General features: G+C 43.5%; 1 protein-coding gene across 1 annotated transcript in view; it reads right to left on the reverse strand.

Annotated features, from left to right (window-relative positions):
* The window catches only part of TRAK1 (trafficking kinesin protein 1), a 215,195-nt gene extending 201,280 nt beyond the window's left edge, over nucleotides 1–13,915 (reverse strand). Inside the window, exon 1 of the mRNA XM_017876387.1 lies at nucleotides 13,744–13,915. The gene's annotated coding sequence lies outside the window, so the exon portion shown is untranslated. The remainder of the gene's footprint in view (nucleotides 1–13,743) is intronic.

Consider the following 13,915-nt stretch of genomic DNA (forward strand, 5'->3'; position numbering starts at 1 on the left):
TGATCCGCCCGTCTCGGCCTCCCAAAGTGCTGGGATTACAGGCTTGAGCCACCGCGCCCGGCCGAAATAAACACATTAATAAATAATTAGTTACCCATTTCAGTACCTCTATTCTCATACTGGCCTCACTGTATAGTTTAGGTTTGGGGTTTTTTAAAAAATATTTTCTACAACTAAATAATGTTTAAAATACAAAAATACTTTTCTAAAATAGATATATTTACTTTATTTTGAAGAAAAATGCCTGGATTATAAAAGCTTTTCTAAAAATGTACGTCTGACAGTTGTGGCCATTATTAGAGTAAGATATGCCACTAATGTATGCACATATTATCTCATTATTTTTGAAATAAAAATATGATGAGGTAATTAATTTTGTGCTTAGCTATAAAATTAGTGTAAATATATCAAAATATCAGAAATTTGAAATAAACAGTAGGAAACATCTATAATGAAGGTTGCACCATTCTGAGATTTTATTGAAGAGTATACATTGAGGTTATATTCACATAAGGGCCCATTTCCTGTAGAAAGTCACTCTACCAGAGCAGTTATTTAAGTAAATTTGATAATGATTATACCCTGTAACTCCAAGCCAAGCCATGGGTTACTATAAACATGAGGGGAGACAGAGGGTCTACACATGGAAGCTTACTGACAAAAGTTGATCACTGGCCAGGAGCGGTGGCTCACACATGTAATCCCAGCACTTTGGGAGGCCAAGGCAGGCAGATCACCTGAGGTCGGGATTTCGAGACCAGCCTGGCCAACATGGTGAAACTCCATCTCTACTAAAAATACAAAAATTAGCCGGGCATGGTGGCACACGCCTGTACGGGAGGCTGAGGCAGGAGAATTGCTTAAACCTGGGAGGCAGAGGGTGCAGTGAGCTGAGATCACACCACTGCACTCCATCCTGGGCAACACAGTTAGACTCTGTCTCAAAAAAAAAAAAAAAGAAAAGAAAAAAAAAGATAGGTCACTGGATCACTGATCTCTTTGATCACTTGATCACTGAGACCCAGGACAACAGCTGCAGAAGAAGTGATTAGCCAAACAAACAACACACAAATTGGTATGTAAAAATAATCAGTGCCCTGGCTAGCTTATCAGTCAATTGGGGTAAAAGTGGTCCTGTATAAAAACAACCACTGTGCCAGAAGAGTGAAGAGGACAGCAAGCTAACCACGCAATTCAAAACAGGCTCTCGTCAAAAAAAATCTCTAGTATATGATCACCCTGAGACTTACCCACATTTCTTATACCTTCCATGCAATGCTAAGGCTCACTTTTAATCTAAAATTGGCAAACTTTCTTCATGTGCCTCTGAGTCCTCTTCTAGTTCCACAAAGGATTAAATAAAAAGGGCCTCAAAGGATAAAAGAAGGAGGTATAGAAGGGAGGGACGGAGGGAGAGACAGGGAGAATGAGAATACAGAAAAATAGAAAGAGGAGAGCAAGAAAGAGAGGGAGAAAGAGAAAGAAAGGGAGAAAGAAGATAAAGAACAAACAGCGGAGAGAGAAACAGAGACAGAGGAAGAAAGAAAAGAAAAAAGTTCACGGGAAAAAAATAGTGATGTGCTTCATGGAAAAGCTATTTGTTAAAGAGTCCCTCTTTTTTCTGTGTACTGTATCATGCCATATGTGGGAAGTGAACAAGGCTGGAACTCCGCCTAAGAACATCTGCCACGGACTTTAAAAGCCCTAATAATAGCACAGCTGGTGTCCCCAGCCTAATGAGCTCACCACCCACGTGACTGCTCCTTCTCCAGCAGCTTCTCTAGAGAGAGAAGGCGGCCAGCAAGAGAAGCAGTCCTCGCCCCCGCCCTCCCCCACATTCATGCTTTATTTCCTCCACTGCTTTCATTCTCCCCTTCCAGAAACCACCCCCTCCCATTTTCTTGAGCTAAGTTACTCTGTTCCAGCAGTTCCTTTGAACACACACATTCTTCTTTTTTCCTTTCCCTCTCCCTTTGAACGGACACATTCTTAACATGAAAGGCAAATACCAGAAATAAAAGATGGGGACATCACTACAGATCTTATGGACATTGAAAGAGTAATAATTGGGCCAATTAATTCAGCAGCTTAAAGTGGATAAAGCCCTTAAAATACACAACTTATCAAAATTAATGTAAGAAGATAAAATCACATTATATCTATTTTAAAATGGAATTCCAAATGAAAAATTTTCTACACCACAACAAAAGGCCAGCGTGCCCCAGCGTGCCTCGTTGCCAGGTACGAGGTACAGGCGCCTCCAGGAGCCCTGATCTGGGAAGTTATGCCTGACAGGAAGACTGTCCAAGGCATATTGCTAGGAGGAAACCAAGCACAGCAGAAAGGGGGGTAGGGAGGATGTAAACAAAGAAGTGAGGTTTTTACAAGGTTGGGAAGTTTTAACCCCCTCTGGTATAATCTTTTGAAACTAATTCCCATCACAGTATACTTTTAAAAGCTCTCTAGCATTTTGAGAAACTGCACCTTAGCATCAAGACGAGAAAGAATTTCAGCTTCTAAGGGGAAGCCTAGCAGAAAGTAACAAGAGGGGACTCATGTTGGCACTGATGTGGTATCCACAGCAATTGGAAAAGAAGCTGAAAAATCTGGGATCTCTCACTCTCAGTCCAGGGCAACACATCCTGACAGCCAGGAAGAGTCAAATGCCTACGGTAAGACACATGGGGTTTATTCACCAGAAAAAGACAAAGAACGCCACATTTCAAAACTCAGGCTTGGTTAACACAATAGCATGGGTGTGTATGCAAGCATGAAGTACTGAAGCTAACAAATTACTAGATTCTATCCCTGTCTAGCAAGTATTTATTTCAATAGCAATCATATGATTAGCTGAAAGTGGGCAATCATTAACTTCATCTGCTGTTAAATAGTTACACACAAAAACATGGTGCTTTATATCTTGTTAGAATCACGAATAAGTTGTGTAACCCTTGACAGTGTTCTGTTTTGATTTAAAATACCAATGCTATTGCTGCCATAAGTGAAACGCAGCAAAATTACAAAACTTCGAAGATAATTACGGTATTTTAAGGACTATCATAAATAATTTTATACAACTGCGATGTTTACAAAGCTAAGCCAGCATCTCTTCTGAAAAAGAACCAAATGATACAACTAGAAATATCTGCATACCTACTACGTATAAACAACCCCAAAAGACATTTTAGCTTTTATCTCACTTGGCCTCTCACAGCAGAGTGACCCTGTGAACCCTACCCTTCACCAAAAGAACACCCCCTCCCACAGCACTACTGGTCTTCTCCCAATCTCTAGTCACTACCCCTCTGTGAGTTCTCCTACACATGGATATCACTACTGTCTACACAGGAATGGTCCCCAAACCCTTGCCTCAAACTCCTATCCCTCTTCGAAGTGTCAGGCCCAGATGTCCCACTGCCCTAAACATCTCCACTTAGAAATCTCAGGAGTGGCCAGTCACGGTGGCTCACACCTATAATCCCAGCACTTTGGGGAGCCAAGGTGGGCGCATCACCCGAGGTCAGGAATTCAAGACCAGCCTGGCCAACATGGCAAAACCCCATCCCTACTAAAAATACAAAAATTAGCCAGGCGTGGTGGTGGTCACCTGTGATCCCCAGATACTTGGGAGGCTGAGACAGGAGAATTGCTTGAACCTGGGAGATAGAAGTTGCAATGAGCTGAGATTGTGCCGCTGCACTCCAGCCTGGGTGACGGAGCAAGATTCCATCTCAAAAAAAATATAAACTTCACAAGCACATCAAACTCCGCACATTCAAAACAAGACCCTCCAAGTCCTTACCACTGGAACAACTGATTAATGGTAGTCCAACTCAGAAACCTCAGCCTTATCCTTCACTCTGCCCCCCGCCCCTTACCCTACCACTCTCTCTTCAACAAGCAAGGCTTACCTCCTAAACATCTACCCACACTATCACTCACTAACCCCCACCCTCTCTCACCTTGAGTACAGCCAGGGCTTCCATCTGGGTCTCAGTCACCATGGAGGTAAGATAAGGCCTCGGATCACATACTGGTCTAGGACGTGTTTACCAAGGTAAAGCCAGCCACCACTCCTAATGCCACCCAACCCTGCCATGGGTCTTCTCTTTGGAAAATCTACAAACTGCTTCCCTTTCCACCCTAGTGACCAAATGTGGATGCAACTTGAATTTGTGAGGGAAATTCTCAAACTTGGTTGTGATGATCAATCTGCCATGCTGCCTTCTGCCAGAGAATTCAGTACACTGTAAAGAACAAAAACTAGATTATAAGATAGCCAAACTCCCAGGAATATTTTCTTTTTTTTTAATTTTTTTTATTTTTTTATTTTTTTATTATACTTTAAGTTCTAGGGTACATGTGCACAACGTGCAGGTTTGTTACATATATATATATATTTTTTGAGATGGAGTCTCGCTTTGTCGCCCAGGCTGGAATGCAGTGGCACAATCTCGGATCACTGCAAGCTCCGCCTCCTGGATTCACCCATTCTTCTGCCTCAGCCTCCCGAGTAGCTGGGACTACAGGCGCCCGCCACCATGCCCGGCTAGTTTTTTGTCTTTTTAGTGGAGTCGGGGTTTCACGATGTTAGCCAGGATGGTCTCGATCTCCAGACCTCGTGATCTGCCCACCTCAGCCTCCCAAAGTGCTGGGATTACAGGCATGAGCCACTACGCCCAGCCAGCAATATTTATTTTCTTTATTCCTTTCCATGAGTATCACTTGTACTATAACATCAAGAGACTTAGCCCAGCTAAAAGTTTTGCAAGTTAACACTCAATTGTTGTGAAAACATTCATCTTGTACTAAAGTTTTTTGTTTTTTGTTTTTTGTTTTTGACAGGGTCTCCTTCCGTTGCCTAGGCCAGAGTGCAATGGTGTAATCACGGCTCACTGCAACCTCTGCCTCCCGGGCTCAAGCGATCCTTCTGTTTCAACTTCCCGGATAGCTGGGACTACTGGGGCACACCACCATGCCCAGCTAATTTTAGTACTTTTTGTAGAGATGGGGTTTCACCATATTGCCCAGGCTGGTCTCCAACTCCTGGGCTCAAGCAATCCACCCGCCCTGGCCTCCCAAAGTGCTGGCATTACAGGCGTGAGGTGCTACACCCGGTCAGTAATTTAACAAGACTAACTGCTTTCCTATCTTTCAAATACAGTATAAAACATCTACTGCACTAGTCAACATTTTAGTCTATTTTGCCAATGATTTGCCTGTCACACCTTTTATCCGCTGCTGTAATAATAACAATCTGCTTGTCTTCTCAAATAGAAAGATGTTTTCCCAAATATATATCACCAAACTATGTTTCTCCCACAAGAGATCTTTGGAATGTCTTGATATTCAAATCCAAAGGGATTCTTCTAATGCCTTGGGACCACTGCAAAATTAACCCTTTCTCCTCAAAGTCAAAGCAGGGAAGGTAGTTGTCAAGTGAGCAAAAACCATAGCTCATATCAATGCTTTAGGCCATGGGGGCTATTCCTGTTACTGTCATACAGATGAAGTCCAGTGTACACCCCACCCTTGAGGTGTGGCACAGAATACCTGCTCCAAACTATTTTTGGATGAATGGATCATAAGGAGTTCAGTAAAAACAATAATTATGGCTAACACAAATGCGTCCTCTCAGCCAAACATATGTATAAGTTCACATAATCCTCTTAATAACTGTATGAAGGCCAGGCATGGTGGCTCACACCTGTAATCCCAGCACTTTGTGAGGCCAAGGTGGGTGGATAAGCTGACATCAGGGGTTCGAGACCAGCCCGGCCAACATGGTGAAACTCCGCCTCTACTAAAAATACAAAACTTAGCCAGGTGTAGTGGCACACACCTGTAATCCCAGCTACTTAGGAGGCTGAGGCAGGAGAACTGCTTGAACCTGGAATACGGAGCCTGCAGTGAGCCAAGATTGTGCCACTGCACTTCAGCCTGGGCAACAGAGCGAGACTCTGTTTCAAACAAATAATAACTGTATGAAGTTATCATATAACGTAATGATTCCAAAGCTGCCTGTCATAAACAGGAGTTGCTGGGTTCCACACACCTAAGCACCAATCTTACACGGAAAAAAAAGACATGGCTTCAAACACATCAATGGTGTGCCGCATTGTATCTACACTGTTAAATCTGAAGGTTTTTACTTTTTAACTAATGAATGAAAACAAAGCTACATCCCACTCAGGTACATAAATCAATTGTACAACTGTACAATTCCCATAGTATTCTGCATTTTATTTAAAACATATTCTAGATGCAAAGGTTGAAATGAAATGCTCACTGTCTAGGTGACACTCTTTTATTCTCCACTATGAAAGCCAGTAAACCAATTGTCTCGGAAATGCTGCACCCAAATGTTATACTCAGAGACACAGCACCAGTGAGTCATACACAAAACAAATTGCTCATTTTCTTCCTCCCCACCTTTCCTCTAAATCATTATAATGCTATTCCTGAATCATAGGTTTGGTTTTTTGTTTGTTTTGCATTTTTAATTCTCCAGTATAAAGCTTGCCAATTCCAACTTCGTAACATGATAAGAATCTGTCCCGTTAGTTTAAGTAAACCTCCAATTTTCTTCCTAGGTTTGAAATCCTGCAGTGCAGGTAAGGTCCACACCTCTGGATCTCCCACTAAATAAAAACTGCTCCTTGATACTATAACTGTCTTGCTAGAACTCTTAAGATATCAGATTACCAAACTCCCTAACTGGAAGTCCAACAGGCAAACCAAGTTTACTATGGGGGCCCTGTATTCAGAATCACAAGATGTAGCATACTGTTTTACTGAGTTACCCTTGTTCTTCCGGAAGTCTCATATACCAAATCCAAAGAAGAATGAACACTTGGAAAACTTAACTTTTACTAAAGCCAAACATATGTCTTAGGACCCAATGATCTACTCCTGGGCATATCCCCGATAGAAACAAGTACTTTAATATACTTAGTTCATAGCAGTTTTATCCATGATAGTCCCCACTGGAAAAAAACCAAATGTCCATCAACAGGTAAATGCATGAACAAATCATGATATAACCATAAAATGGAATCCTATTCCACACTAAAAAGGAATGAAGCACTAGTATATGCAACAAACGGATGAACATTGCAGACAAAACATTGAGCAAGACCAGACACAAAAGTACACACTATATGACTCCGTTTACATGAAGTCCAAAACAGACACAATCATCCTATGGTAATAGTGGTCGTAAGAGTGGTTATCTACAAGGTGTTACTGGCAGTACAAGTGGTATATGTAAGTAACATTAATGGAGCTAAGATAATTAAAGGTTCAATGTGTAAGAAATTAAAGGTTCTAGTTAACTTGTCAACCTTAGATGGTAATGCAACATGATATAAAATATTTGTTCCACAGAACACAGCAGCAACCAAAAGTCAGGCAGAAACTGAGACAGGATCTCCCTCTCGTGAGCACTGTCCTCTTCCCACTGCTGTTCTCCAGCCAGAACAGGGCCACCTGGTTCCACCATGAATCTGGACCATCAGTCCCTTTGGCATGAACAGCTGAGCTGTCTTCAGTCACTCTCTGCCTGACTTTCTCATCACACTGAGGACAATCAATTCTTCTGGAGGTCAAAGGAATTTGTCTTCCCCACTCTCCAAGAAATATTTCCCAATGGTCCTCAGACAAACATAAATTCAAGGGTAGTTTCTGCTCTCATTGTTTACCTGCTCCCCAAGGTCCAAATTCCTTACTCAATAATACAGGTGAAGCCAAACCACTTCTAACATTATAGGGAGACATTTTATCTTTGGTCACATCTCAAATCTCAAGCTGGAAATTATTTGATAGAAACCTATAAGAAAAGGAGGCAGCCTACATTAGAGGCTGTGTATCTAGAGTAGGTTGTATCATATCTGTTCCACATTTTGCAAAACTTAAAAACGGAGAGCTTACAGAATGTTAGCATAAAAAAAATCCAGACCCACAGCACATGTTGTTTATGTTAAAGAATTGCCTAGCCAGGTACAGTGGCTCATGCTTGTAATCCCCGTACTTTGGGAGGCCAGGCAGAAAGACCGCTTGAGGTCAGGGCAGCCTGGGCAACATAGCAAGACCTCCTCTCTACAAAAAAATTTAAGAAAAGAAAAGAAAATCAGCCAGGTGTGGCAGCACGCATGCTACTCGGGAAGCCAAAGCAGGAAGATGGCTTGCATCCAGGAGTTCAAGGTTACAGTGAGCTATGATCATGCCACTGCACTTCACCCCAGGCAACAAACAGAGATTCTATCCATAAAAAAAGAATTTTTTTATTGTACCAAAACAACCAGAGAAACTGATGGACAACTTCTAAAATCCCATGGTTCTCCATATGCATACATGTTTTATCTCTGTAATCCTGGAAAGAGACAAAAAAAAAGTGAGATCCTATATCCCTATTCTAATTAATATGCTTCTTTCCTTCCTTCTTCCCTCCCTCCCTCCCTCCTTTCTTTCTTTTTTTTTTTTTTTTTTTTTTTTTTTTTTTTTNCTTGGCCTCCCAAAGTGCTGGGATTACAGATGTGAACCACCACGCCCGGCTTGAATAGCCATTTCTCCAAAAAGATATACAAATGATCAATAAGCACATGGAGAGATGCTTCACATCCTAATCACCCTAATCACTAGAGAAATGCAAATCAACACCAATAGTTGTGAAGACACTGCTTCACAACTATTTGAATGCCTCTTATTTTTATTTTTATTTATTTGTTTTTGAGAGGGAGTTTTTCTCTGTTGCCAGGCTGGAGTGCAGTGGTGCAATCTTGGCTCAATGCAACCTCCCCTTCCCGGGTTCAAGCGATTCTCCTTCCTCAGCCTCCCGAGTAGCTGGGATTACAGGCGTCCACCACCACGCCTGGCTAATTTTTGTATTTTTAATAGAGATGGGGATTCACCATGTTGACCAGGATGGTCTCGATCTCCTGACCTCGCGATCCACCCGCCTCAGCCTCCCAAAGTGCTGGGATTATAGGCATGAGCCACCATGCTCGGTCATTCATATGCATTTTTTTAAGTGACATAAATCAACCTGCATCTATGTAATGGAAGATAGGATTTGCTAATAGTTCATTTGTATTGACATAAATTAGTAGACAGTGACATCTTTTAATCAACATAATCATGTTATCTAGTAACTAATTCTAGTCATTAAGGAGGAATGCAGTAAGTGCTCTGAATAGTATGCTAAAGAGATACTTTTCAGAAAATGTCAAGCCACTTAGTCCACATGTTCAGTTATTTTCACCTACTTCTTAAAAGAAAATAAAAAAGATTTTTAAAGTCACCTGAGTACCCACAGCATGGTCTTATTTAACATTCAAATGTGGATAACTTATACTGTGATGGAGCATCCTTGTCGATGTTAGTACAAAATCCATTTCCTCTGGATAGATTATCCTCTGCTTCTGAATGTCCTGGAACTAGAAGAGACCCTAGAAATAATCCAGCTCCACGATTCCCAAACTGGGGCACATGTGCTTATGCCGGGGAGTCCCCAGAACCTCAGGGAAAACAAGATACATTTTCCTTAAGAGCACTTTTTGAATCAGACAGCAATTTTTTTTTTTTTTTTTTTTTTTGGTGGGGTCTCACTGTCACCTAGGCTAGAGTACAATGGTGCAATAATGGCTCACTGCAGCCTCAACCTCCTGGGCTCAAGATTCTCCCACCACAGCCTCCCTAGTAGCTGGAACTACAGGTGCACATCACCACACCTGGCTAATTTTTTCTTTTTTTCTTTTCTTTTTCTTTTTTCTTTTCTTTTTTTTTTTTTGTAACAATGAGGTCTCACTATGTTGCCCAGGCTGGTCTCGAACTCCTGGGCTCAAGTGATCCTCCCACCTCAGCATTCTAGGAAGGGCTATTCCCAGCTTCAGACCTATTACATAGCAAGAACCTGTCTCTATTTAAAAAAAAAAAAAAAAAGTTTAAGGAAGTCCAAACAGGCTGTCTATAAGCACACTGCCTATGAGTTAGCCCTGCTCTGCAAGGAACAGTACTGTAAAATAAAAATAATAAATTTTGAAAACAAAAAAAGAAGTCCAAACAAGGATTTCAAGAGCTCCCCTCCCACCCAATTCCACCCTGTTCCACCTCAGGTGCGCTATTAACAATAATAATTAAATAAATTTCTCACTATAATGAATAATACTACACAGCCTTTCATAAAATGCCTATCAAAGCCTTTAAGCAGCTAAACATCATTGGTATTCTATGTAACTCAGGAGACATCCAGTTTTATGCATATGTAATTATTTACTGTCTCTTCACTAAAACTTTGCACTTTTCAACACTGCAAGTGGCCTCCATTTAGATACATCTAAGAAGACAAGTCAGAATAGGGAACATTTGTTTGAAAAGAAGGGGGGAAAAGGAGGTGAGAAGCCAGAAGACCCATTCATTCAACAGTGTATCTCTGTCTAACAACAGTGTATCTCTATCCAAGAATAAAATAAAACCTAAGAACCCACATAAGCCCTTGGGTTCTATCTCCATCTTTTAAAAACAGCATCCTCTTGTCTTCTCCTACAAAAATCACAGTGCATGCCAAATATAGATGAGTTAAATAAATCAGAGTCCATTTTCTCTTTTTCTGTTTTGTTTTTGAGACAGTCTCACTCTGTCGCCCAGGCTGGAGTGCAATGGCGCAATCTCGGCCCACTGCAACCTCCACCTCCCAGTTCGAGCAGTTCTCCTGCCTCAGCCTCCCATGTAGCTGGGATTACAGACACATGCCACCATGCCCGGCTAATTTTTGGTATTTTAGTAGAGACAGGGCTTCATCGTGTCGCCCAGGCTGGTCTTGAACTCCTGAGCTCAGGCAATCCACCTGCCTAGGCCTCCCAAAGTGCTAGAATTACAGGCGTGAGCCACCACAGCCGGTGATCAGAGTCCATTTTCTCATGGTCACTTTACTTTCAAGTTTATCAAACTTTCCAACCATACAGTGTTAAACTGGAATGCACAAAAGGCTTTACTGAAAATCTGCAACCCTCAGTGAGTTTAAATGACTGTTCGTCCTCCAATGCCTTTCTTACTTAAGCCCCAAAGGGTAAAAAAAGAACTGTCCCTTGTAGAAAAACTGGCCACCTATCTGCTTACTCTCCTTGGCTCTCTTATGAGCTATATGGTGCAACAGAACAATCACATCTATAAAAACTCTGACCGCTGATGAAGAAGAGAATGCCCAAGGTCTGTTTTCTACCTTGCGAGCATGAAGTCAAGATGGGGAGCCCAGATGGTTAATTCAAGAATCATCAAACAATTACAGAGGCCTACTATATACAAGGTCAGAGGCAGGGACTCAGAATGCAACGACAGGGACTGGAAGTGGTGGCTCACGCCTGTAATCCCAGCACTTTGGGAAGTCATGGCCAGCAGATCCCTCGAGGCCAAGAGTTTGAGACCAGCCTGGCCAATATGGTGAAACCCCGTCTCTACTAAAAATACAAAAATTAGCTGGGCATGGTGGCAGGTGCCTGTAATCCTAGCTACTTAGGAGGCTGAGGCTAAAGAATCACTTGAATCGGGGAGGTGCAGGCCACAGTGAGCCAAGATCGCACCACTGCACTCTAGCCTGGGTGACAGAGCAACACTCCGTCTCAAAGAATAAAAAAAAAAAAAAAAAACAAAAGACAAAAAAATGCAAGGACAGGAACAAAGTTTACTTAAGACAGCAAAACTTAAGGTGTTGTTAATTTGGAAAGTGAAAGTTTAAGAACTCCATTCAATGTGAATAGTGCTCTATTATTTTGAAAGCCCTTTTATTTTATGTTTTTTGTTTTGTTTTGAGATAGGGTCTTGCTCTGTCGCCCTGGCTGAAGTGCAGTGATGCGATCTTGGCTCAATGAAACCTCTGCCTCCCAGATTCAAGCTATTCTCCTGCCTCACCCTCCTGAGTAGCTGGGATTACAGGTGCCCATCATCATGCCCAGCTAATTTTGTATTTTAGTAGAGACGGGGTTTCACCATGTTGGCCTGGCTGGTCTCGAACTCCTGACCTTAAGTGATCCACCTGCCTCAGCCTCCCAAAGTGCTGGGAATACACGTGTGAGTCACCACACCCGGCCCAAAGCTCTTCTATATTACCTGATTTAACCCTCATAATAAACCTATAAAACAACAATTACTATTATATGCTTTATTATCCCTGTTGGGGCTCAAAAAGGTTACCAAATTACAAACCCAATCATGTTGGAATGAGACCTGAAAACTCTCCCATGTTATTCAGTCAAACTTTTACAGACAGACACTTCCATTTAAAACATTGTCTCCCAGAGAGGGGAAGAGCAGGACAGAGAGGTTAAGTAAGGTCACACAGCTAATAGAGAAGAGTTGGAATTTCAGTCCAAGTTTCCCACTCCAAGACCAAAGAGAAGGAGAAGCAACACAGCCAGAGTGGAGACACCCTCAACCGAGCACTGGGGATGGGAAACTGGTCCCTGGGGCATCAAACAGGAAACGGCTGGTGCTGGGGCCAAGCTGAAATCCAACTGTTGCCAAACTCGCAGCCCTGAGACAAGGGCTTTAACCCGATTCAGCATCCCCCAGGGCCCGGCTCAGCTCTCCAGCTGGCTTAGACTACACTGGCCTGGGAACCTCTGCGACAAAGCTGAGGTCAAAGATCAAAGAGCAACCGAGTATGACCATTCCAAACCGAGAGACAAAAGGGAAGGCGCCATCTGTCACTCCAGGTCCAACTCTCCAAACCTACCAGTCAAGCTCCCAGCCTGCTGTCCCTTCACTCAATCACTGGGAAGACCCTCCCCAGTGCAGACTGGCTCCAGGGCTAATCAGAGCTCAGTCTGAGCACCTTCCTCTTTGCTGCTCTTGTAGTTGGAAATTGGAAAGGACCCTGGAACTAGACTGTTTCCCTATGGTAACCTCCACTCCGCTTCCAGATAAACAAAAGACCCTCCAGAAAAGATTACCAGTCCCCAATACACACTCACAGATAGTATTGACAAGGTTTACACACTTGAAGCAAATAAAGTTATAGTGAAGCATATCAGAAAAAATATATATATATCAGCGGCCCAACGACGAATACTTTGAAGGCTCTCAAAGCGGACGCTAATTTCAGTGTCTGAACAAGTGCAGCCAAGGGTTCTAAAACAGGGAAGCTTAACGGAGAGGAGGCACCCAGCGTCAGCCTCAAGAGCCGGTCAACTTCTAACATCTTTCCTGAAACACAACTTTACAAAAGAAGAAACGATACAGTTCATTATATTTGTTTTTATCTGCAAGAGGTTGACCTTGGAGACTAGAAAAGAGCTTTAAAAATCAAGTCAAGAAAGTGACAAAGTAAACTTGTTAACTCTGAGGATGCAAAGGGAGGCTTTAAAAGGCATCCTTCTGCTCTCTGACACGCTCAGATGATGTCATTTTCATCAAGTTTTGCGGGTGAGTGGGAATCGGGGTGCTGCCCGCGCTCTGGCCTGGCTCAGCTCCAGGCTCTTTGAAGGTCGCCTCACTGTCACCTCGGAGTGCCGGAGCGCGGAATCCAGGCCACGCGGCGTGGCCGACACGATGCCCTAGGGGCACTTTTCCGGGCTCCGAGGTCCTCCTGCAGGTGCGGCCGGTGCATTAGGAGGGCTGTCCCAGCAGGGTCTCGGCGCCCGGCCTCTCCCGCCGCCACTATCTCAAGCGGACACTCCCGGAACACCCGTGTCCTTCCCCATCCCCCGGGCCGAGGCGCAGGGGGCGCGGGTGAGCGGAACCCTGGCTTACCCGCAAGAGGGGCGCGGAGCGCAATCCGGCAGCAGGCGCGGTCCCCAGGGGCCTCGGTGGGGGCTTCCTCCGCGTCGTTGTCGGCCCGACCCCGGCCGCCCGGCTGCTCCGGTTCCCTCCGCTGCAGCCGGCCGGGCGGCACGGGGGCACTCGCGGTGGCTCCGCTCCGGCG

Source organism: Rhinopithecus bieti, unplaced genomic scaffold, assembly GCF_001698545.2.
Source record: "Rhinopithecus bieti isolate Rb0 unplaced genomic scaffold, ASM169854v2 scaffold_9581, whole genome shotgun sequence".
In the NCBI taxonomy this organism is placed as follows: domain Eukaryota; kingdom Metazoa; phylum Chordata; class Mammalia; order Primates; family Cercopithecidae; genus Rhinopithecus; species Rhinopithecus bieti.